Source organism: Ranitomeya imitator, chromosome 5 (assembly GCF_032444005.1).
Source record: "Ranitomeya imitator isolate aRanImi1 chromosome 5, aRanImi1.pri, whole genome shotgun sequence".
Taxonomy (NCBI): domain Eukaryota; kingdom Metazoa; phylum Chordata; class Amphibia; order Anura; family Dendrobatidae; genus Ranitomeya; species Ranitomeya imitator.
Window position 1 is genome coordinate 587,161,334 of NC_091286.1, and position 26,596 is coordinate 587,187,929.

A 26,596-nucleotide genomic window follows, 5' to 3' on the forward strand; every position below is an offset into this window, starting at 1 on the left:
CATCATTCAAGGAAGACCCCGTGGGAAAGGATAAGTGGGGAATGAGCCGAAAGGAACCCGGATCTTTTTTTGGTACGACGCCTAGCGGAGAAATTCTAAAATTAGGAAACGGAGGGGATGAAAAAGGACCAGCTACCCTGCCTAGCTCAAGTTCGCTCATAATCTTATCCCTGACTACATCCGGAAAGACAGAAACTGAATGTAAATTCTTACCAATTTGACAGCCAGACCCCTTGAAAGGAGGAATGAAAAAACCAGAAAAAAATCCGCCAAAGAGCAAACTACTGATCATTTGATCTGGGTATTGCTTTAGCCATGAAACCATTCTTTCCACCCTCACCGGGGTCTGAGCTCTTTCCATTGGCCTCTTTTGATAGTGACTGAGCTGATTGCTTCTTGAAGCATTTAAAGGCGGGCTGTGAATTCCCACAAAAGGAGCATTCGTGACGGAACCGACAATTAGAGCTCCACTTACAATTGGACTCATTAAAGGCAAAACAAAATCCTTTCCTAGGGAGAGGAGTGGCTGCTGATCTGCTAGAGAAGTGTCTTTGAGGAAGCATTAAATTTAACCACAAGCCGACATCCTTCCTACCCCAGCGGACCTCTGGGTGCACCGCTAGCTTTTGGCGGAAAGCTTCATCATAAAGAAGCCAAGCAACTCCACCAAAATTGTGGTATGCTTCAAGGATGATGTCAATGTGCTGGAACAGCTTGCTACACAGCTGCGGGGTTTGTTCGCCAAGAACCGCCGAGTAAATAGAAAAAGCCTGTACCCAATTATTGAAAGATTAAATTGAGCGCTTAGTGGATCGCCCCCAGACACAGGGCCACAAGTCACTCGGTACCGGTCCTTTCTGCTCGGTTATGCGGTTGTCACGGTGGCTGGACCCAGTCGTGACCCTGCTAAGGGGCATCCAATAAAGGTGATAGTACAGTCTGTCAGGGGTTCGTGACGCCACCTGTGGTGTTCGGTCAGGGTGACCGACGCTGCAGTGGGGTCCGCTGGGGTGATGGAATGGCAGCTGGATGGTATACCTTCCCACAGGTGAAGTATGTCCCCAGGGCTTCCCAGTAAGGTAGATGGTGATGGTGTGAGGTGCAGGCAATAACAAGGACACAAGGTTGCAGTCTCTTTACCTCTTTACTGAAGGCTTCAATATCCTCAGTCCAGAGCACGTTCAACCGGGCTATCAGAGACCGGCCAGTCCGATGGGCACATCCAGAGTTTCCTTCGCAGATGGAAATCGTTGCCTACCAATAGCGCCTGTGTGTTGTAGTCCTACCCTGTTGAGCATTCGGAATAGTCCACTCCTCACAACTGCTGCTCTTGTTCGTTCGTTCTCTACAGCTTTCTTTCTCTCTCTCGTTCTTTGGTTCCAGATGTTACTAGTTTCTTATGTCCCCCAGATATGTTATGGCTAGGACGCCACCCGTTTGACAGGAAGGCTTGGAGGTCTTCCGGGACCCTAGAGACGCCCCTCTCCCAATGTTGCCCCCTATGTCTTCGTAGGTGTAGAAGGTAGACAGCCAACCTATGATTAACTGTCCAGCGGAATTTGAAGTAAGGCCTGAAGTCAGTTACTCCTACGGTGATCCGGCCACCGACTATGCGCCTCAGTAAGATGTTGCCTCTCTCTTTCGGCACAACTCTTACTGGCTCTCCTTTGTGCTGATCTCGTTTACACTGTTCCACAATATCCTTCCCTTCGTGTCTCTCTCCTGGATACCGCCGCAGGGTGTGCAGGTGCGGTTCCGTTCCGTTCTGTTCTGTTCGCTAGGCACCTGTCAGGTTCCCACGCCTGACAGGGACCCCCCTGTGCCTTCTCCCTGCAACACCCCCTGCCACGGGATGTTGCCTGGTTCCAACCCAGTCAGCTTCTAACTAACTTCCTCCCCAGCCCCTAGTTTTACCAGTGTGAGGAGTGGCCCAATAAATAAAGCCTTTTTCTCCCCCTAGTGGCCGGAGTGTGAAGTGTAATGTGTTCTGGTGATACCTGGTCAAGAGAACTCTTTAGTGCCATCAGACGTACCGCCACTCTCCTTAGCGGCAGAGTGCCATACTGCAACGACCAGGTATCTGGGGCGCTGCACTTAGCATCCTCAGAATCAGGCTTGTCATCTTTCTTATCTGATTTACTCGGCAGTTCTCTGCGAGGAAGTAATGAAAACAAATCTACGTATTGGTTGCTCCATATGAGCTCCTTAGTAGCAGAGCTCAGATGGAAGCCTAGAGGGGATAACTCACAAGTTAAGGCTTCTTTAAAAGTGTTCTTAGGAGTACCAGTAGTAAGGTCTATTGGGGGAATGGAAGGGGAAGCTAATGGACGGACAGCACTTAGGGCCTCATAAAGCACATTCTGTAACATGCGCTTTAAATCAGAATCAAGCACAGATACAGGCGTATTAGTGCTCTCACCCCTTCCAGAGCTTCTGTCCTCGAGCGGCATCTCCGGTGCGCAGCCTGCGCTCAAGCCCTCCATGTTGGGTGAGTGCACCTGCATGGCAGTGGAAGGCAGGACCTCCGTATCCCGGGGCTGTGTCAGCAGGCCTCTTGCAGGAGGAGGAAAGGGAGAACTTGCAGCCGCTGAAGGGGGGGACCAGGGATTCAAGATTGGCACTGTTGTCGTGGCTCTGCTACGGCTGCGCGGCTCACCAGCCCTGTCGGCGGCTCCTGATGACGTCGTCGGCAGCTCCTCATGACGCCTCGGGAGATATCGCGATGAACTGCGGGACTTCCGGGATTGTGGCCGGCGGGACTTCCTGCTTGGCTTCGTTTGCGGACGGCTGACCGGAGAAGCTGCTGCAGATGGTGAGTAGGCGGTCCGGGGCTTCCTCTTCCTGCTGCCGCTGCGAGAGCTCGGCGGTGACACAGGAAATGGGCCCAGAGGCTGCGGCAGCGCGCACTGGTCCGAAGGAGGAGGGACATCTTCTGGAGCTGTGGTAAGAGGCCTCATAGAGAGGCAGCTCCTCAACCATTCGGCGCCGTCTTCTTGCCCAGCTCTAGCCAGAATCTGCTGAATAAGGCTCTCCATCCTGACAGATATCTTCTTTTCTTCAGGCGGTACCTCAAACTGACTGAAACCTGCCCGCACCTGGCATTAAATATCCCAGAGACAGCCCAGCAACGTGCTGACAACCAATTGACAGCCGTTAAATGGGCACCAACACAGCTGGCTGAAGCCAGATTTATTTTCTGCCCAACAACTGTAAACAACCAGCTTAGAGCTTAACCCTTAATGCACCATAAATTAATGACCATTGCTCTGAATAGTCTGTGTGGCCATGTGACCCCCCCTCTAATCCCTACTTAAAGTAGGGGGGCTACCAGCATATCACATACTACACATGACGCCACATATCTATGTAAAAAAATGCATGAAACTGTTCACAGGATGCAAATGTTGTCTTCAGGGACAGGAACACAATAGTACAGTTCTCACTCTTAGGGCGGGATCACACATGAGAGAATCATGGCCAAGTCTCGCATGTTAATACCCGGCACTGCACCCGGCACTCAGGAGCAGAGTATGCCGCTCCATGTATTGCTATGCGGCCGGACGCTCCGCTCCTGAGAGCCGGTGACAGTGCCAGGTATTAACATGCGAGACTTGGCCGTGTTTCTCGCATGTGTGATCCCGGCATTACATAGAGGCCAGGATCACATCTTCTTAAGCTTGTATAGTATTCAGCAAAATGACCCCACATCAGAGAAACATTTACATCATCCCGAAACAGCAGATCTTTGTACATTTCATGTCAACCTTATACAAATCAAAATGATACTTACAGTATTTTATCTCTATATCAGTTGGACACCAAGGGGACGGTGGAACAATTAGTGCAGGCACTTACACGTGATACCAATACTGAGCTGGAGAAAACGAGAGCTATCTGGATATGGATCTGCTATCACATAGGTAAGCCCTTTGTAATGATGAAGTATAAGAGCATATTTTGCACTGACTGGTTATCATGAACAAGCATTTCCCGATTAAAGTCAGTATTAACGAAGTGACAATCACACAACAAATATGTGAAACTCTCATTCGTCTGGTGACATGACACTTAGTCTTGCTTAAAAATAATTACCGTATTTTTCTGACCATAAGACGCACTTTTTTTCCTCCAAATTTGGGAGGAAAGTGTGGGTGCGTCTTATGGTACGGATGTAGCATGTGGGGAGGGGGGCAGCAGTGATTGGGATTACACTGTTATGCCACTTCAGGATGTCCCCGCTGCCCAGAATCAGTGCTGGGGAAACAATGTGGTCCCGATGATTAAGTGCAGCGAATATTCATTAGCGGCTCCCCGCCCACCTATCAGCTGAGTGGTGAGCTGGGAGCAGCAAATGAATACTGCACTTAAGCAGGGACACACATGGCTTCTCCAGCGCTGATTCCTGCAGCAGCTGGGGAGGTCTGTGTGTCTGGGGGAGAGGAGGCAGCAGCAGGGGCCAGAGGAGAGAGGAGATCACTGCATACCTGCCTGCCATGCCTGGGCTGGACGCTGAGTGCCGTGCACAAACAGCACCTGTTTGATGTCAGGAGTGGGCGGGCTGGAGCATCACATGGCAGCTCAGAGCCCTCCCTCTTCTTGACATCATCACAGGTCCTTCAGGCTCTCCACTAGAATCTGCAGCTTCCTCATAACCTGTGCTGTGGAAAGGAAACGAGGGAAGGCTCTGTGTGCAGTCATGGGATGCTTTTACCTCACCACAGTGTGGCTGGCTGCCACATTTAAGAGGTTAGTCTTTACAAAACACAATAAAGCACTCTGCCACTCCTTTGGTGAACTATAACTCCCAGCATGTCATAGGATCTGCAGGACATGCTGGGAGTTATAGTTCTCCCATGGGATTTTAAAGCAGCACTCCAGTGTTATTTTGCAGTGCTGGAGTGGTGCTTTCAATATAAGCCCTGTGCCCCCATTCTTATACTCACCCTCCAGCATCTTCATATAGTACTGTACAGACACCACACTGGTCCCGCAGCTTCCAACATAATCACATACTATTATATATAATAACATCACATATAATAGTATGTTATTTATGTTATTAAATATTTTACCACATTTTTTTGCTTCAAATATTTTTTTCCCCTATTTTCCACCTCTAAAACCTGGGTGCGCCTTATAGTCCGGTGCGTCTTATAGTCCGAAAAATACGGTATTCTCTGCCGCACATCTTGTGTAAACAGGACATATGCTTCCAAGAACAATGGCAGTTTCTGTGCAAAGCACAATTTATTACCGATCGTTCTGAATGCAAGTGGCATGTGGTTTACCTGCCTAAGTAAGCTATTAACTGACATTAATACTGCAAGTCGTCAAGTGTATACCCCCCTAACTGTTACACCCTTACTGTAATAGTTGTTTTTATGGGTATAAACATGTGTATGGACATCACAGGGCAATATAAGTCTATGCTCCTTGTGCTGCTTCTCTGAGGTACCTTATTATTCCCTCTAAGCAATCCTCTATCGGAAAGTAACTTTGTAATATAAAATGTGTTGGCGCAAGTCATAATTTTCTTAATTGGTAGGAAAAACTTTATTTGCCTTTTATATAAAACTTGACGTTCAGTAAAAACCCTATGGCTATGTGCACATGTCCAGAATTGCCACGGAAATTTCCGCTGCCGTGCCCGACCAGGAACGCCGGACCTTCCCCCACATTGTCGGCTGGATCCGGAGGGAGTCACAACAGAGGGCCGGTTGGCGTTGATTCCAGTGGTGGGCCCGGGGTGCCTCCATGCAGAGCCGCATCAGTACAAACGGCAGCAGGCCGGGACGGAGCCGGAACGGACGGGTCCGCATCGCACGGCGAGCCTCTGATCCAGGTGGTGCCACAGAGCAGATCGGGAGCAGATGTCAGCTGGACGAGCGGGACGACTGCAGCTGGGGGACTCCAGCTCCCCTGCAGCTTGATGAGGACAATTCTATGTCTGTTTTGTCGCCATTATTATCGTTTTCCCCAGTAGTTGGGGTTAGTCAGGGGGGTGGGGCCGTGGCTACGGGGGAGCATCTGCGGGTTCAGTCGGAGTTGGGGAACGAAGGGGTAGGGGAGTTGTTTTTTAGTGTCTGCGAGTTGCTTTCACGGTTGGGAGGCGTTAGGTCGGTGCCGCCACCATTGTCGGCGTGGGTGGGTGTCACGGAGTTAGGTCTAGGAGGGTCTTTAGGGGGTTCGGCGGCGCCAAGTAGGCTGTCGGGGCCCGTTTTCGTGTCAGTACAGTCTGAGAAGGAAGGCGGAATTCTTTTGAACAATAAAGCGCGGGGAGAGGTTTATGTTTGTTTTGAGGGGCCGCTGGGGGCTTATTTAACCCCTTCATGACCCAGCCTATTTTGACCTTAATGACCTGGCCGTTTTTTGCAATTCTGACCAGTGTCCCTTTATGAGGTAATAACTCAGGAACGCTTCAACGGATCCTAGCGGTTCTGAGATTGTTTTTTCGTGACATATTGGGCTTCATGTTAGTGGTAAATTTAGGTCAATAAATTCTGCGTTTATTTGTGATAAAAACGGAAATTTGGCGAAAATTTTGAAAATTTCGCAATTTTCACATTTTGAATTTTTATTCTGTTAAACCAGAGAGTTATGTGACACAAAATAGTTAATAAATAACATTTCCCACATGTCTACTTTACACCAGCACAATTTTGGAAACAAAATTTTTTTTTGCTAGGAAGTTATAAGAGTTAAAATTTGACCAGCGATTTCTCATTTTTACAACAAAATTTACAAAACCATTTTTTTTAGGGACCACCTCACATTTGAAGTCAGTTTGAGGGGTCTATATGGCTGAAAATACCCAAAAGTGACACCATTCTAAAAAATGCACCCCTCAAGGTGCTCAAAACCACATTCAAGAAGTTTTTTAACCCTTCAGGTGCTTCACAGCAGCAGAAGCAACATGGAAGGAAAAAATGAACATTTAACTTTTTAGTCACAAAAATTATCTTTTAGCAACATTTTTTTTATTTTCCCAATGGTACAAGGAGAAACTGAACCACGAAAGTTGTTGGCCAATTTGTCCTGAGTACGCTGATACCTCATATGTGGGGGTAAACCACTGTTTGGGCGCACGGCAGGGCTTGGAAGGGAAGGAGCGCCATTTGACTTTTTGAATGAAAAATTGGCTCCACTCTTTAGCGGACACCATGTCACGTTTGGAGAGCCCCCGTGTGCCTAAAAATTGGAGCTCCCCCACACGTGACCCCATTTTGGAAACTAGACGCCCCAAGGAACTTATCTAGATGCATAGTGAGAACTTTGAACCCCCGGGGGCTTCACAAATTGATCTGTAAAAATGAAAAAGTACTTTTTTTTCACAAAAAAATTCTTTTAGCCTCAATTTTTTTCATTTTCACATGGGCAACAGGATAAAATGGATCCTAAAATTTGTTGGGCAATTTCTCATGAGTACACCGATACCTCACATGTGGGGGTAAACCACTGTTTGGGCACATGGTAAGGTTCGGAAGGGAAGGAGCGCCATTTGACTTTTTGAATGAAAAATTATCTCCATCGTTAGCGGACACCATGTCGTGTTTGGAGAGCCCCCGTGTGCCTAAACATTGGAGCTCCCCCACAAATGACCCCATTTTGGAAACTAGACCCCCCAAGGAACTTATCTAGATGCATATTGAGCACTTTAAACCCTCAGGTGCTTCACAAATTGATCTGTAAAAATGAAAAAGTACTTTTTTTTTCACAAAAAAATTCTTTTCGCCTCAGTTTTTCATTTTCACATGGGCAATAGGATAAAATGAATCCTAAAATTTGTTGGGCAATTTCTCCCGAGTACGCCGATACCTCATATGTGGGGGTAAACCACTGTTTGGGCACACGGCAGGGCTCGGAAGGGAAGGCGCGCCATTTGACTTTTTGAATGGAAAATTAGCTCCAATTGTTGGCGGACACCATGTCGCGTTTAGAGAGCCCCTGTGTGCCTATGCATTGGAGCTCCCCCACAAGTGACCCCATTTTGGAAACTAGACCCCCCAAGGAACTTATCTAGATGCATATTGAGCACTTTAAACCCCCAGGTGCTTCACAGAAGTTTATAATGCAGAGCCATGAAAATAAAAAATAATTTTTCTTTCCTCAAAAATGATTTTTAGCCTGGAATTTCCTATTTTGCCAAGGGTAATAGGAGAAATTGGACCGCAAATGTTGTTGTCCAGTTTGTCCTGAGTACGCTGATACCCCATATGTGGGGGTAAACCACTGTTTGGGCGCACGGCAGGGCTCGGAAGGGAAGGCACGCCAATTGGCTTTTTAAATGGAAAATTAGCTCCAATCATTAGCGGACACCATGTCACGTTTGGAGAGCCCCTGTGTGCCTAAACATTGGAGATCCCCCACATATGACCCCATTTTGGAAACTAGACCCCCAAAGGAACTAATCTAGATGTGTGGTGAGGACTTTGAACTTCCAAGTGCTTCACAGAAGTTTATAACGCAGAGCCATGAAAATAAAATAAAAATTTTATTTTCTCTAAAATGATTTTTTAGCCTGCAATTTATTATTTTCCCAAGGGTAACAGGAGAAATTTGACCCCAAAAGTTGTTGTACAGTTTCTCCTGAGTACGCTGATACCCCATATGTGGGGGTAAACCACAGTTTGGGCACATGTCGGGGCTCGGAAGTCAAGTAGTGACATTTTGAAATGCAGACTTTGATGGAATGCTCTGCGGGCGTTACGTTGCGTTTGCAGAGCCCCTGATGTGGCTAAACAGTAGAAACCCCCCACAAGTGACCCCATTTTAGAAACTAGACCCCGAAAGGAACTTATCTAGATGTGAGGTGAGCACTTTGAACCCCCAAGTGCTTCACAGAAGTTTATAACACAGAGCAGTGAAAATAATAAATACGTTTTCTTTCCTCAAAAATAATTTTTTAGCCCAGAATTTTTTATTTTCCCAAGGGTTACAGGAGAAATTGGACCCCAAAAGTTGTTGTCCAGTTTCTCCTGAGTACGCTGATACCCCATATGTGGGGGTAAACCACTGTTTGGGCACACGTCGGGGCTCAGAAGGGAAGTAGTGACTTTTGAAATGCAGACTTTGATGGAATGGTCTGCGGGCGTCACGTTGCGTTTGCAGAGCCCCTGGTGTGCCTAAACAGTAGAAACCCCCCACAAGTGACCCCATTTTGGAAACTAGACCCCCCAAGGAACTTATCTAGATATGTGGTGAGCACTTTGAACCCCCAAGTGCTTCACAGACGTTTACAACGCAGAGCCGTGAAAATAAAAAATCATTTTTCTTTCCTCAAAAATGATGTTTTAGCAAGCAATTTTTTATTTTCTCAAGGGTAACAGGAGAAATTGGACCCCAGTAATTGTTGCCCAGTTTGTCCTGAGTACGCTGATACCCCATATGTGGGGGTAAACCACTGTTTGGGCACATGTCGGGGCTCGGAAGTCAAGTAGTGACGTTTTGAAATGCAGACTTTGATGGAATGGTCTGCGGGCGTCACGTTGCGTTTGCAGAGCCCCTGGTGTGCCTAAACAGTAGAAACCCCCCACAAGTGACCCCATTTTGGAAACTAGACCCCCCAAGGAACTTATCTAGATATGTGGTGAGCACTTTGAACCCCCAAGTGCTTCACAGACGTTTACAACGCAGAGCCGTGAAAATAAAAAATCATTTTTCTTTCCTCAAAAATGATGTTTTAGCAAGCAATTTATTATTTTCTCAAGGGTAACAGGAGAAATTGGACCCCAGTAATTGTTGCCCAGTTTGTCCTGAGTACGCTGATACCCCATATGTGGGGGTAAACCACTGTTTGGGCACATGTCGGGGCTCGGAAGTCAAGTAGTGACGTTTTGAAATGCAGACTTTGATGGAATGGTCTGCGGGCGTCACGTTGCGTTTGCAGAGCCCCTGGTGTGCCTAAACAGTAGAAACCCCCCACAAGTGACCCCATTTTGGAAACTAGACCCCCCAAGGAACTTATCTAGATATGTGGTGAGCACTTTGAACCCCCAAGTGCTTCACAGACGTTTACAACGCAGAGCCGTGAAAATAAAAAATCATTTTTCTTTCCTCAAAAATGATGTTTTAGCAAGCAATTTTTTATTTTCTCAAGGGTAACAGGAGAAATTGGACCCCAGTAATTGTTGCCCAGTTTGTTCTGAGTACACTGATACCCCATATGTGGGGGTAAACCACTGTTTGGGCACACGTCGGGGCTCGGAAGGGAAGGAGCACCATTTGACTTTTTGAATAAAAGATTGGCTGGAATCAATGGTGGCGCCATGTTGCGTTTGGAGACCCCCTGATGTGCCTAAACAGTGGAAACCCCTCAATTCTAACGCCAACACACCCCTAACCCTTATCCCAACTGTAGCCGTAACCCTAACCACAACCCTAACCGCAACACACCCCTAATCACAACCCTAACCCCAACACACCCCTAACCCTAACCACAACCCTAATTCCAACCCAACCCTAACCCTAAGGCTATGTACCCACGTTGCGGATTCGTGTGAGATTTTTCCGCACCATTTTTGAAAAATCCGCGGGTAAAAGGCACTGCGTTTTACCTGCGGATTTACTGCGGATTTCACCTGCGGATTCCTATTGAGGAATAGGTGTAAAACGCTGCGGAATCCGCACAAAGAATTGACATGCTGCGGAAAATACAACGCAGCGTTTCCGTGCGGTATTTTCCGCACCATGGGCACAGCGGATTTGGTTTTCCATAGGTTTACATGGTACTGTAAACCTGATGGAACACTGCTGCGGATCCGCAGCGGCCAATCCGCTGCGGATCCGCAGCCAAATCCGCACCGTGTGCACATAGCCTAATTCTAAAGGTATGTGCACACGCTTCGGAAAACGCTGCGGATCCGCAGCAGTTTCCCATGAGTTTACATTTCAATGTAAACCTATGGGAAACAAAAATCGCTGTACACATGCTGCGGAAAAACTGCACGGAAACACAGCGGTTTACATTCCGCAGCATGTCACTTCTTTCTGCGGATTCCACAGCGGTTTTACAACTGCTCCAATAGAAAATCGCAGTTGTAAAACCGCAGTGAAATGCGCAGAAAAACCGCGGTAAATCTGCCATAAATCCGCAGCGGTTTAGCACTGCGGATTTATCAAATCCGCTGCGGAAAAATCCGCAGAGGACCAGAATACGTGTGCACATACCGAAACCCTAACCCTACCCCTAACCCTACCCCTACCCCTAACCCCACCCCTACCCCTACCCCTAACCCTACCCCTAACCCTAACCCTAACCCTACCCCTAACCCTACCCCTAACCCTAACCCTAGTTCTAACTCCAACCTTAGTGAAAAAAAAAAAATTCTTTATTTTATTATTGTCCCTATCTATGGGGGACAAATGGGGGGGGTCATTTACTGTTTTTTTATTTTGACCACTGTGATAGATTATATCACAGTGATCAAAATTCACATTGGAACGAATCTGCCGGCCGGCAGATTCGGCGGGCGCACTGCGCATGCGCCCGCCATTTTGGAACATGGCGGCGCCCGGGGAAGAAGACGGACGGACCCCGCCAGGATCAGTAAGTATAAGGGGGGGAGATCAGGGCACGGGGGGGCGTCGGAGCACGGGGGGGGAGGGATCGGAGCATGGGGGAGAGTGATCGGTGTGCGGGCGGGTGGATCGGTGTGCAGGGGGGGTGGATCGGTGTGCAGGGGGGGTGGATCGGAGCACGGGGGGGGATCGGAGTGCGGGGGGGTTTGATTGGAGCACGGGGGGGTGTGATTGGAGCACGGGGGGAGCGGACAGGAGGACGGGGGAGCGGAGCAAAGGACGGAGGGGAGCGGGCCACAGATCGGGGGGCTGGGGGGGCGATCGGTGGGGTGGGGTGGGGGCACATTAGTATTTCCAGCCATGGCCGATGATATTGCAGCATCGGCCATGGCTGGATTGTAATATTTCACCATTTTTTTAGGTGAAATATTACAAATCACTCTGATTGGCAGTTTCACTTTCAACAGCCAATCAGAGCGATCATAGCCACGAGGGGGTGAAGCCACCCCCCCTGGGCTAAACTACCACTCCCCCTGTCCCTGCAGATCGGGTGAAATGGGAGTTAACCCTTTCACCCGATCTGCAGGGACGCGATCTTTCTGTGACACAGCATATGCGTCACAGGTCGGATTGGCACCGACTTTCATGACGCATACGCTGTGTCACAGGTCGGGAAGGGGTTAAAAAAGGAAGAGAGGGAGAAGATTTGGAGGGATGAGTACGTGGAGATCTTCTCACTCCTTCCTTTGGAGAAATTTAATTTAGATAAGAGCAGGAAGGAAGACAGTAAGAAGGAGGATGAGGAAAAGCGGAGATGGCGTCTTATTCCTCAGACGTTCGTGAATTGGTTGCAAGCATTTGCGATTTTGGCAAGTGTGGTTGGCGAGAAGGCTCCTGAAAACTGTTCCGCATTGTTTTGTTACATGGATTCGATAGGCGAGGTACACAGGGCCAAGCCTGGCTCCGGTATGACGAGCAGTTTAGACAGAGGAAGGCGGTTCGTCCGTTGATTAGATGGGATCAGAAGGACATCGGTTTGTGGCTGTGGGTTATATCGCAGACGAAATTTGGCCATTCCTTTCAAGGCGGGGCCGGAACTGCCGGCCACTCCGCATCGCAAGGAAGTTCCTCGGGTTCAGGGGGTCAGTCTGAACAATCGGGAAGTCAGAAGAACGGGTTATGCTGGCAGTTTAATGACGGGCAGTGCAAATTCGGAGCTACCTGTAAGTTTAAACACGCGTGCTCGCACTGCAGCGGTTCTTCCCATGGCACCGCCAAGTGCTTCAAGAAAAAAGGAAAGCCAGAGGGCAATTCAAAAGGGGGTGACGCCAGTGAGGCTGGACGTGATAGTCCCCTATCTAAATAGGTTCCCGGATAGGGAAAAAGCGGAGTTGTTGTTGTTGGGTTTTAGGTATGGTTTTCGTATACCTGCTCCACTTTTTGGTATCCCTCAGGTTTTGAAGAACTTGAGATCAGCTGAGTTACATGCGGCGGTGGTCTCGGATAAGTTGCATAAGGAGGTTTCGTTGGGGAGAATGTCCGGACCTTTTCCCGTTCCGCTGCTAGAGGATTTGGTAGTTTCGCCGTTGGGTGTGGTTCCGAAGAAGGAACCGAACAAGTTCAGGGTGATTCAGCATTTGTCTTACCCTAAGGGGAGGTCCGTGAACGACGGGATAGACCCGGAGCTTTGCTCCGTGGTTTATACGTCCTTTGACGAGGCTGCACGCTGGGTGCGTAGTTGTGGGAGGGGCGCGCTGTTGGCCAAGACCGATATTGAGTCGGCTTTTCGTTTATTGCCTATTCATCCAGACAGCGTGAGGCTGTTGGGCTGTTATTGGAACAGCGGGTTTTACATGGATAGATGTTTGCCAATGGGTTGCTCGCTGTCTTGCGCATACTTCAAGGCTTTTAGTTCCTTTCTTGAGTGGGTCGTTTGGGAGGTTTCGGGTTTGAATTCGGTCATTCACTATTTGGATGGCTTTATGTGCATTGGGCCGGGTCAGTCCAGATGTTGTGACATGGTCTTGCGGAGAGTGATATGGATAGCGGAACGCTTTGGTGTTCCGTTGGCACCGGAGAAAACGGAGGGGCCTTGCACAAGCCTTCCGTTCCTGGGCATTGCTATTGACTCCGTTAACTGGGAATTTCGGTTGCCTGAAGAGAAAGTGGTTGGATTCAGAAGCGAAGTGGCTCAGGCGCGTCGCTTAAAAAAGTTGCAGTTGTGTGAGGTTCAGTCCCTCCTCGGTAAATTGAATTTTGCCTGCAGGATCATCCTGATGGGGAGGGTTTTTTCGAGGAGGCTAGCCGGCGCCACGGCGGGGGTTAAGGCCCCGGATCATTATGTTCGCCTGTCTAGCGAGCATAAGGCTGATTTGGAGGTATGGGACAGTTTTTTGGCACGGTATAATGATGGCCGTTCATTATTGATGGAGGACGTAGTGAGCAACGCTGATCTGGATTTGTTTACCGATGCTTCAGGTGGTGGTGGTTTTAGCGCCTTTTTTGGTGGCCGGCAGTGTGCCACTAGGTGGCCTGACGAGTGGTTTGCATCATGGTTGGTGAAGAACATCACTTTGTTGGAAATCTTTCCTATTCTGTTGCAGTTTACTTGTGGAAGGAGGATTTGCGCAACTGGAGGATTCGTTTTAATTGTGACAATATGGCAGTTGTGTGTGTCATAAACAGTTTGATGGCTTCTTCTCCTCCGGTTATCAGGGTTCTTCGTCAGTTGGTGTTGTTTTGCATGTCTATCAATGTGTACATTACGGCGGCTCATGTGCCCGGAGTGGTGAATTCTGTGGCTGACTCTTTGTCTCGGTTTCAGTGGGAACGGTTTTGGTCTCTGGCCCCGGATGCCGAGGAGACGGGTTTGGACTGCCCGCCGGAGCTTTGGAATGTGGTGTCCGGGCTGCAGGACCTTTGATTCACATTCACGGTCTTTGGCACCCAGCACGTGGTCGGCATATCGGTCGGTATAGTGTGATTGGGATTCTTGGTTGGTGTCCTGCGGGGCTACTAACGGGGGCGAAGACCAACTGGGTGCTTTGTTGTTGTGGTTGAGATGCGGCGCGGAAGAGGGGTGGTCGGCTTCAAAGGTGGATAGAGTTCGGGCGGCTTTGGCCTTCGGGTTCCAGCTTCGAGGATTGCGGGACTTGACAAAATTGTATCTGGTACGGCAGGCGGTAAAAGGTTTTAGAAGAAAGGTGGGGCAAGGTGATCTCAGGCGCCCAGTTTCTCTTGGCATGTTGGAACAGGGGGGCACGCGTTTGAACGAGATTTGCTTATCCAACTTTGAGGTGGCTCTCTTTCGTTTAGCCTTTTCCCTGGCATTTTTCAGGGCCTTGAGGGTTGGGGAGCTGGTGTCTCACACCACGTTTAGATGAGGGGGGCTTTGGGCCAAGGATGTGGTGCTTATTGAGAGTCATTTACATTTCTGGTTACGTCGGTCGAAGACTGACCAGGCGGGAAAAGGTAAACAGGTTGATTTGGGCTCGGTCCGTGGTTCGCTTATGTGTCCTGTTCGTTGTTTTCAGGTTTTTACCAACCTTCGGCCGACTATGGATGGTCCTTTGTTGTGTCATGAGGATGGATCTTTTTTATCCAAATTCCAGTTTGTTGCAATTTTTCGAAAAGTTTTGTCGGGGCTGGGTTTAGACGCTTCTCGTTTTGCGTCGCACTCATTTCGTATTGGGGCCGCGACTGAAGCGGCTTTGGGGGGGTTGGCCCCTGAAGTGGTTCAGAGGATAGGGAGATGGGAGTCTGGGCGTTACAAGAGCTATGTTAGACCATGAAGGCCTGGGTTTTTTGTCTTCTTGTATGCATGTATTTGTTGTGTCATTTGTATGGACTCCAAGTTGTTTGTATTTTTTCGGTCAAAGTCCTCTGTTGGTTTGGATCTAGGCCACTCTTTCGTTTATTGGGGCGCGAGGCGAGCGGATGTTCGGCGGGACGGATGTTAACTCGGTTTTTCAAAGGACGTGGCCGTGGTCAGGTGGTTGGGTTTTAGGGGTTTGTGTTGGAGTGGGGTTATGCAGGAGGACACAATGGTATTAGGCTGGATAGATCTCCTGACATTTTAGTTTTTCACGTGGGGGCAACAATTTGGGGGTTCGCCCTTGCCGTGAATTGATACGTGATCTTAAACATGATCTGCTGAGGCTATGGGTGTCTTTCCAAGATTTGCTAGTGGTGTGGTCAGATATCGTCCCGAGGAGGTGCTGGCGACATGCCAGATCTGTGGATAGGATTGACAAAGCTAGAATTAAGGTGAATCGGGCGGTATCTAGCTTTATCGTCAGGAACGGAGGTCTGTTTATCCGTCATTTTGAATTGGAAAAGGGGAGAGATGAATTTCTCCTGGGAGACGGTGTCTATTTAAATGCGGTGGGCATCGATTTGTGGGCTCTCGGATTGCAGAGTGGTATTGAAAGGGCCATAGCGATCAAGTTTGGGGGGCCTCGGGTACTTGAGGTGTTCAAGTACCTCTCGTTGTGGCGTTGGGAGGGGTCCTTGGAGTTGGTACTAAATTGGCCTGGGGGATCCTTCGGGATACGGATTCTTCAGTTGGTGTAAAGTTTGGTTTCGGGTCTGGTGGTTTGGGGGAATCTTGGCAACGGTGGTCCAGATTCCCAGGTGTTGAGTGGACAATGGTAACCCTTCGGGGTATTTTGGTGCTCCCGAGCCAGGTGGTTGCTGCTGGGAGTAAATTATGGTCTGGTTTCTGTCCACTCTATATTATGGTTTACCATCAGTTTGGAGCTTCAAGGACCTCCCCACGTTACTTTACCGTTATGTTTTGTATGTTTATAATAAAGGCCACTGTGGCCAATTATTATCCAAGTTTTGAATCCTATCTTTATTGGGGATGGGGTCTATTCGGGAATTTGGGAAGGGAGCCTAAAGATAGGAGAATCCGACTGAGCTATCGAACAATACCAATGTCAAGAGCAGGCCGGAGTGAGACGTCCCCTCCCTCCCAGACGGTGTACACGCAAGCCGTCATGACAGGGGTTTGCAGAAGAAGGATAGAAGCGGTGGGGTCATGTTTTAGGGGAGGGGGGTAGTATGCATTAGGGGGGTTTATAGGGCTATGAGGGGGTGGGGTTGGCCAGTTCTCGCTCTGGAGGCCAATCGTGAGTTCCCGCTCGCCCGCCCTGTTTTTCTGTTTCCTCGTTTGGAGTGTTTTCAGGGGCTAAGTTGCTCTGGGTCATGGTGGCTGGTGGCGGTGGGAGGGGTCCTTGGAGTTGGTACTAAATTGGCCTGGAGGATCCGTCGGGATACGGATTCTTCAGTTGGTGTAAAGTTTGGTTTCGGGTCTGGTGGTTTGAGGGAATCTTGGCAATGGTAGACCGGATTCCCAGGTGTTAAGTGGACAATGGTAACCCTTCGGGGTATTTTGGTGCTCCCGAGCCAGGTGGTTGCAGCTGGGAGTAAATTATGGTCTGGTTTCTGTCCACTCTATAATATGGTTTACCACCAGTTTGGAGCTTCAAGGACCTCCCCACGTTACTTTACTGTTATGTTTTGTATGTTTTTTTAATAAATGCCACTGTGGCCAATTATTATCCAAGTTTTGAATCCTGTCTTTAATGGGGATGGGGTCTATTCGGGAATTCGGGAAGGGGGCCTAAAGATAGAAGAATCTGACTGAGCTATCGAACAATACCAATGTCAAGAGCAGGCCAGAGTGAGACGTCCCCTCCCCCCCCAGACGGTGTACACGCAGGCCGTCATGACAAGGGTTTGCAGAAGAAGAAGAGAAGGGGTGGGGTCATGTTTTAGGGGAGGGGGGTAGTATGGATTAGGAGGGGTTTATAGGGCTATGAGAGGTGTTATGATCTGGTGGTTTAGGAACAACATGAGACAAGCTCTGAAGGAGGTGGTATCTGTACTGACCGCAGACCCTGAACCTAGCAGCCCAACTAGAAATAGCCGTGGGGGGTACCTGACGCTCCCTAGACCCCTCGGCACAGCCTAAGATCTAACTTCCCCTAAAGATGGAAACAGGAAACCTATCTTGCCTCAGAGAAAATCCCCAAAGGAAAGATAGCCCCACACAAATATTGACGGTGAGAGGAGGGGAAAATAACATACGCAGAGATGAAATCAGATTTTAGCATAGGAGGCCAGTCTAGCTTGATAGATAGGACAGGAAAGGATACTGTGCGGTCAGTATAAAAACTACAAAACAATCCACACAGAGTTTACAAAATCTCCACACCTGACTAAAGGTGTGGAGGGTAAATCTGCTTCCCAGAGCTTCCAGCTAACAGAAAAAATCCATAATGACAAGCTGGACAAAAATAGAATGCACAGAACAATAAGTCCACAACAAGTGGACTGAAATGAGCAAAGCCAGAACTTATCTTTGCAGAACTGGTCAGGAAACCAGAAGAATCCAAGCAGAGATGTGAATCCATCAGAAAACATTGACAAGTGGCATAGGCTGAAGACTAGAGCCAGGTTAAATAGCAGAGCCAGGAGAGACGATTAGTGAAAGCAGCTGCTAACGCTAAACCCAAAGAGCGGCAGTTCCACTCAAAACCACCAGAGGGAGCCCAAGGGCAGAATTCACAAAAGTGCCATTTACAACCACCGGAGGGAGCCCAAGAACGGAATTCACAACAGAGGGGGTGGGGTTGGCCAGTTCCCGCTCTGGAGGCCAATCATGAGTTCCCGCTCGCCCGCCCTGTTTTTCTGTTTCCTCGTTTGGAGTGTTTTCAGGGGCTAAGTTGCTCTGGGTCATGGTGGCTGGTGGCGGTGGGAGGGGTCCTTGGAGTTGGTACTAAATTGGCCTGGAGGATCCGTCGGGATACGGATTCTTCAGTTGGTGTAAAGTTTGGTTTTTGGTCTGGTGGTTTGGGGGAATCTTGGCAACGGTGGACCGGATTCCCAGGTGTTAAGTGGACAATGGTAACCCTTCGGGGTATTTTGGTGCTCCCGAGCCAGGTGGTTGTGGCTGGGAGTAAATTATGGTCTGGTATCTGTCCACTCTATAATATGGTTTACCACCAGTTTGGAGCTTCAAGGACCTCCCCACGTTACTTTACTGTTATGTTTTGTATGTTTTTTTAATAAATGCCACTGTGGCCAATTATTATCCAAGTTTTGAATCCTGTCTTTATTGGGGATGGGGCCTATTCGGGAATTCGGGAAGGGGGCCTAAAGATAGGAGAATCCGACTGAGCTATCGAACAATACCAATGTCACAGCCTTTCCCGCTCCTCGCGATGCTCCGGTCCCAGTAATGCTTTGCAGCAATGACCCCAGATGACGTAGCGGTCTCGCGAGACCCTTCGTCATCACAGGTCATTCTCGCAATGCATTATTGGGAACAGAAGCATCGCGAGGAGCAGGAACGCTGCGACCGACGCCGAAAGGTGAGAATATCATGATTTATTTTAATTCTTTTTTTTAACAGTTATATGGTTCCCATGGCCTGGAGGAGAGTCTGCTCTCCTCCACCCTGGGTACCAACCGGACATGATCCACTTACTTCCCGCATGGTGCGCATAGCCACATGCGGAAAGTAAGCGGATCAATGTATTCCTATGTGTGCGGAATCCCTGCAATTCCGCACAAAGAATGAGCATGCTGCTTTTTTCCAGAATGCGATTCCGCCGCGGAAAAAAGAGCAGCATGTGCACAAAAAATGCGGATTGCATTCTAATAAATAGGATGCTTAATGTATGCATTTTTTTCGCGGTATTATCACAAAAAAATTCCTGAACGTATGCACATAGCCTATCACAAACACAACTCAATCGCTGAACACGTGACTCTGATATGGCTGCAAAGGGGGACTCTGCTGTAGGATAAAGTTTATAACAGAAAATAAGTTCAAGGCTCAGGGGTCAGAAAGTATACAGTTAACATTGGAAAACACCCTATAAAAACATATATTTAATAGGAACACATTAAAAACACTAGATGGTGGCCCGATTCTAATGCATCAGGTGTCTAGAATATGCATGTCCACGTAGTATATTGCCCAGCCATGTAGTATATTGGCCAGTCACGTAGAATATTGCCCAGCTACGTAGTATATTGCACAGCGACGTAGTATATTGCCCAGTCACGTAGTATATTGCCCAGCCACATAGTATATTGCCCAGTCACGTTGTATATTGCCCAGCTACATAGTATATTGCCCAGTCACAGCGATGTAGTATACAGCACAGAGCCACGTAGTATACAGCTCAGACACGTAGTATATTGCCCAGCCACGTAGTATATTGCCCAGTCACGTAGTATATAGCCCAGTCACATAGTATATTGCCCTGTCACGTAGTATATTGCCCAGTCACATAGTATATTGCCCAGTCACGTAGTATATTGCCCAGCCACGTAGTATATTGCCCAGCAATGTAGTATACAGAACAGAGCCACGTAGTATATTGCCCAGCAATGTAGTATACAGCACAGACCCACGTAGTATACAGCACAGACCCACATAGTATACAGCACAGAGCCACGGAGTATATTGCCCAGTCACGTAGTATATAACACTGCCCACACAGTACATAACACAGCCCACATAGTATGTAACACTGGCCAGGTAGTATACAGCACAGAGCCACGCGGTATATAATACAGCCCACGTAGTATATTGCAGTGTGGGCACCAGATCCCTGTTAAAAAAATAAAAGATAGTTCTGTACTCACCCGCCGGGATCCAATCCAGCGAAGCTGTCCAGATGCGCACGCGGCTGCCGCCATCTTCCGCTCCCAGGATGCATTGCAAAATTACCCAGATGACTTAGCGTTCTCGTGAGACCGCTAAGTCTTCTGGGTAATTTCGCAATGCATCGCCAGGAACAGAAGATGGCGGCCGGCTCGGCGGACAACGGAGGGTGAGTATAGCAGGTTTTTTGTTTTTGTATTATTTTTAACATTACATTTTTTACTATTGATGCCGCATAGGCAGCATCAATAGTAAAAAGTTGGGGACACACAGGGATAATAGCAGTGGTAACGGAGTGCGTTACCTGCGGCATAACCCGGTCCGTTACCGCCGGCATTAACCCTGTGTTAGCGGTGGCTGGAGGGGAGTATGCAGGCGCCGGGCAGTGACTGCGGGGAGTAAGGAGCGGCTATTTTCTTCCGGACTATGCCCGTCGCTGATTGGTCGTGGCTGTTTTGCCACGACCAATCAGCGACTTGGATTTCCATGATAGACAGAGGCTGCGACCAATGAATATCCATGACAGACAGACAGAAGGACAGAAAGACGGAAGTGACCCTTAGACAATTATATAGTAGATTGCACAGATAAGACAAAAAAAAACAAAAGTTGGGATAATGTGAGTATTTAAATTGAATAAGCTCTGTGACAAAGCCAGGCGTACAAAGAGGGCACTAAATCACCCTAAGATTTTATCCTAAAGTCTGATACTACCTAGCTGCGGAAGTTGACGCCCTAATGAAAACTGGCACTCCCGCTCCATGACATGTCCTACATGACCCTAAAAGCTGTGTATATTGATATAGACATAAATACTGTGTCGACTCAGTGGCAATCTAGCCACTAGTGTGGAGAACTATTCTTAATTATGCCAGATGTATTATGCTTTTGTTCAATAACTCAAGGGACATGAGCCATTGTTTGTTGTGAGACTGTTGAGTGCCCCTTTTTGTTTCCTAATTTGTGGAATGCCTTCTGATTACGAAATACTTCCGCTCCTTGTGGTGTAATAGTCTGCATCAGTTGGAGGACAATTATGCAGTCTAATAGAACTAGCAAACAATGAGGGAACAGCCATGGTTATCTCCTAACCAAAAGCGGGGTGCTGCTGGCTGGGCTAGTTTGCCCTAGATGCCCGAAAGTCATGGAGTAGAACCTCCCTGGTAAGCCAACAGAAGGGTGAGACTCTGTCTCTTGCACCATCTTGTATCATTGCTGGAAATATTGAGGACCCAATAAAGTCTTAGCACTGTCTGTAGCACCCTCACCCGGTGTTGTCTGAGTAGTGTTCTGCCCAAGAGGAAGGAGTATGTGCATTCATTTGAATGAGCCGAGACCCCTGCGGCCTTTTTAAAGACAGCCTGGTCAGCAGACGAGGGCATCCACTGACCCTCGTGTCTCTACAAACACCACAACGACGCCTTTCCTCAAGTGGATTATCAGAAAGCTGATATTGAATCATAATGGCAAGCACGGTGTGCCTGACTAGGGAAATGTCCAAGTTCAAATAGCCTACCTTCATTGATAGACACGCCCGCAATTCGTATACCTCACAGCCATCCTTTGGCAATGGAAACATATTGTCCTCATAACAGTAGTGCACATTCGCCCAAAAGCTACCTCCTAAAGACATATACAGTAGTTGAGATAAATCATGGCCACGGCGCGATATTAGTGCTCCTGCGTAAATGCCGATGTATGCATGTCCGGAAGTCTTTGCTTTCCAACACTGACACGCACCGTCGATGAACCAGAGTAAATCTTACCTTTGATAGCAATGTATGCAAGCCTGGAAGTAAGTCTGTGCACTCTAAGGCTATATTCACACTTAGCGGTTTTTACCGCGGAACCGCCGCGATTTTGATGCTGCGGGTCCGCAGCAGTTTCCATAGCGTTTACAGTAACATGTAAACCCTATGGAAACCGCAAACCGCTGTGCACATGCTGCGGGAAAAACCGCGCGGGAACGCAGCGGTTTACAACCCGCAGCATGTCACTTCTTTGTGCAGAATCGCTGCGATTCTGCACCCATAGGAATACATTGAACCGCTTACTTCCCGCATGGGGCTGTGCCCACGTTGCGGGAAGTAAGCGGATAATGTGCGGGTTTTACCCGGGGTGGAGGAGAGGAGACTCTCCTCCAGGCCCTGGGAACCATATTTGGGGTTAAAAAATAAAAAATCTGGTTATACTCACCCTCTGATGTCCGGAGCTCCTGGGCGCTGCACGCGGCTGTCCGGTCAGAGTTGCTGTGCGACCAGGACCTGCGGTGACGTCGCGGTCACATGACCGTGACGTCACGAAGGGTCCTTCTCCCACAGCATCTTAGGAACCAGACCGCCGGGTGCAGCGCCCAGGAGATCCGGACATCAGAGGGTGAGTATAACCAATTTTTATTATTTTTAACATTACTATTGATGCTGCATATTGCTGCATATGCAGCATCAATAGTATAGGCGGAAACCCGCAGCGGAAAACGCGGAACAAACCGCGATAAATCTGCAGGGAGAACCGCAGTTGTTTTGCCCTGCAGATTTATCAAATCTGCTGCGGGAGAACCCGCAGGGACCCGACGCAAGGTGTGAACATAGCCTAACACTGGAATGCATCACTAATGGACCATGGAAACTCTTGCCTGTAATATGATGTGCACATGCCCCGAAGTAGAGTGTGTGTTCCAGGACTGGACCGCACCATCAGATATCCAAATGTACTCCTGGTTGGTAACAGAAGATAGCCAAGCCAATGAGCGTACTCCATCGTAGAACGCATCGCATACTGGTGGTATAGAAAAGTTATTTGTGCAAATACTAGATAGAGGGAAAGGCGGTGCCTGATATAGGGTGAATGGTTAAGTATGTGATAAAAAAAAAGTTAAAAAACAGATCTATTAAAGGCCAGTGATTATGCACTTACAGGCTGACTCAGTCATGCTCAAGTAAATCAGCAGTGATGTAAACATTTTAAAACATTTATAATGCACAATACAGAGCACTAATAAGCTTACTAAAATAATGAGGTTACACAGCTTATTATTTTACCAAAAAAGCTTTTTTTTTTCTAGAGTTCGATATTGAAGCATATAAAAACATGGCCCTAAGATCTTCAGACCCGAAAGTCATTCTGCGTGCAAGAAAAGGGGTCTGCGGTGGATATGCCTCACTTTTCCAACATATGTGCAGGTAATACTCATACAGTAGCTGGTGAGTGAGGAATTATTTGCCGCTGACTGAATCAGATATTCCTATCGGATCTTTGCATCAAACACTGAGAGCGCATTTACACTGAAAAATTATCCTGAATGAGCGGCTGCCGATCACCCAATCAGCAAGCCAAACTCTCGTTCATCAGGTGAAATTGTTTATAAATCGGCACAAAAAATCATCTTTCTTGGCAGCACATTATCCTGTGTAAACAGGACTTGAGTTGCCAACAACAATGGCAGCCTAACATTCAGTGCATATAATTTACCACAGTGTTCATGTTGGAATATGTTTGATGCAACAACTCCATTCCTGTCTATGAGTGTTTAGTTGCTAGATTTGTATGCTGTTTATAAAGTTACAATAAAAAAACTCCCTGAGGCTCACACAGGGAGAGAATGTGACTGTTTCCTGTTTTCTCCTGTGTCTGTGTATGAGAGAAGTAGCCTGCTATAGATGCTGCACAGATAGAGACACACAAATGATTTATTCCTGATCTATTAAGCATATATATATTGTTCCTGATTGTTCCTGAATAAAGAAGCTTTGTTGTCACACACTTGGTGAGTGTCTTGAATAATCCGCTGCTAACAGCTTATGGGCCCAGAGTGACACAGAACCCCAGAGCAACAGAGAAGATGTCCACTAGCAGCAATCCTGTCACGTTCTCAGTGCCAAGCCTCACTAACCAGAGCTACCAGTCCTGGAAATTCAAAGTGAAGATGCTGCTCACAAGAGAAGGTACTGTACATGGAAATATATTCAGGAACAAGTGCCTCATCCATTACCAGATGATTGGCTAGAGAAGGTTCAGAAAGCACAAAGCACAATCTCCCTCAGTGTAGAAGACAATCAGATTGTGCATATATGCAAGTGTGGGACTGCAAAGGAGATGTGGGATAAGTTACAGAAAGTGCATGAATGATCAAATCTCAGCAATAAGCTTTATCTCATGAGAGATCTCAGTCTAAGCTAAGTGATGGATAGAATATGCAGGACTATATAAGAAACAACACCCTAGAGATTGTGAAGCATCTCAGGGGTATTGAAGAAGATATTAAAGATTTTCATGTTGCTGAACGTCTGTTAACTGGTCTTCCAGAGAGTTGTGACACACTCGCAGTGAGATGGTTGACTCCCTCTCGACAGACCCATTCCAGCTAGCTGTGTCTGTATTCCAGGCTAGCAAGACTGCTGACACGTGCTACTCAGCCAAGAGAGACATCCACACCAGGTAGTGACCAGGAGAGAGAGCATACCTTGACTCCGCTTACCACTACAGAGGCACCACTTAGTCTCATTCTTGTGGTGCCTGCTGAGGACTAGACCGTGCCTGTGTCTGTTGGACTGTGTGCTTCTACTGTGGCCTTGTCTACTGAACTTTCTGCTTCTTCCACTGTGCCGTCGACCTTCATCTCTACCCTACCATGTGCCCGGATCAGGAGACCACGTGCCGAAGGGCCTGGAGGATTCATCACCGCAAGGAAACAGTGCATCGCCTTTCTGCGGGACCGGATCGGAGACATCTCGCGCTGCCTGCGGCCCCATTGAGGGATCTTCCAGCCACCTTCCTCCAGTGCACAGAGACTGATAAGTTAACCCGTTATTATCTTAAGCATTTGACTTTCCCCCATCCGCAAGTTCATATAGTTTACCCCTACTTGTACTATCACTGTTTTATATAAAGAACCTGTTAACCCTTGCTCTGCCTCCTGTGTGTTACTGCATCCTATGCACCTGCTAGCATCCTACATTTGGCGTAGTCGGCACGATGCAGTCCAATAGCATGCAGGTGGCAGGCCAAGCAGTTGGGGGTGGCCCCAGGATTAGCCTTTCCCTGGGGGCCATGCTGAGCAATTTGCCCAAATCAACGTGGAGCAATACTACGCTGTGCAGCTGGACCGAACGCCTTAGAGGCATGATGAGAATGCACCCCATGACCCTTGCGCTGGAGGCTGAGGTGGCCATTATGGCACTGGATGCGAAAGCCAGGGATTCAGTGATGTTTTGGACCCCCGAGCCCGGGATACCTTTAATAAGGTGTTGCAGATCTTGGAGGAGACTCACAGAGACCCCACAGCCATAGGGAACTGAGAACACGGTTTTTTAGTAGAATGCAGAGTGGAGGGAGGCCATAACCCAATATGTGAATGCATTGCAAGAGCTACACACTGTGATTATTAGAAAAGATGGCATGGGAGTAGAAGCCACAGACATAATGTTACGAGACCTCCTAGTGACTGGATTGCGAGACGTCTTCACAAAGCAAGCTCTGCGAGAACGTGTAAGGGTGAACCCCCAAATGACTTTCCCTGAAGTACAGAGCACACATGCGTGAACAGGAGCAGGGGGTGACAGTCCCAGTGGGGAAAGTCCAGAGTGTGGGGGTATCTGTAAATGCCATTGCTGAACCCCAATAAGTGGAAGAAATGAGAGAACTTGTGAGTGTGAAAGTAGAACTGGCTGACATAAGGAAGAAAACAGAGGCTATCAGTAATTCCTCAGAGAGCAGGGAAGGCCCGTACTCCAGAATGTTTCGTTGGCCGAGGGTCATCACTTATTACAACTGCGGAGAGAGCAGACACATCGCACAGGTGTGCACCCACCGAGGAAGAGTGATGTCTCGCCGCCCATTAAACTAGAGGGCTCCGAGCCAGAGGGATGCCGCTCGGGGCCAGAACAGGTGAGGAAGAGTAGTGGAATCCACGCAAGTCTAGTGTCAACATGCCCCCTGATATGGGCAGAAATAGATGGACGTGCAGTGCAATGCCTAGTAGACACGAGCTCACAGGTGACAACAATGCCAGAGGCTTACTTCTTGCGACATTTTCCTGGAGCCAAGGGGCCACAGGGGTGGCATGGATGCAAGTGTATCTGTGGGAGAGACCTGGGATGGAAAGGTGTGATACTGACCAGGGAGAAATAAGTAATGGACCCACTGTCACCTTGGGAATGTGCTGAGTTTGGAAGCCTTCTCCTCAGAGACCCCTCTAACGAGACTCTAAAACAGTGGGGCCCACATACACCTTACTCCCTCCTGTTTGGCCAAGAAGGAAGAGGAATCACCGAGTTGGCATTGGACCCAGAAGAGGACTACCCATGGTTAGGGGTGTCCTCCTGGTTTAGGGAGCATCAGCTTCGTCTGCAAACTTTACATCGGTTGGTCCAGACTAGATTACGGGAGTTGGAACAT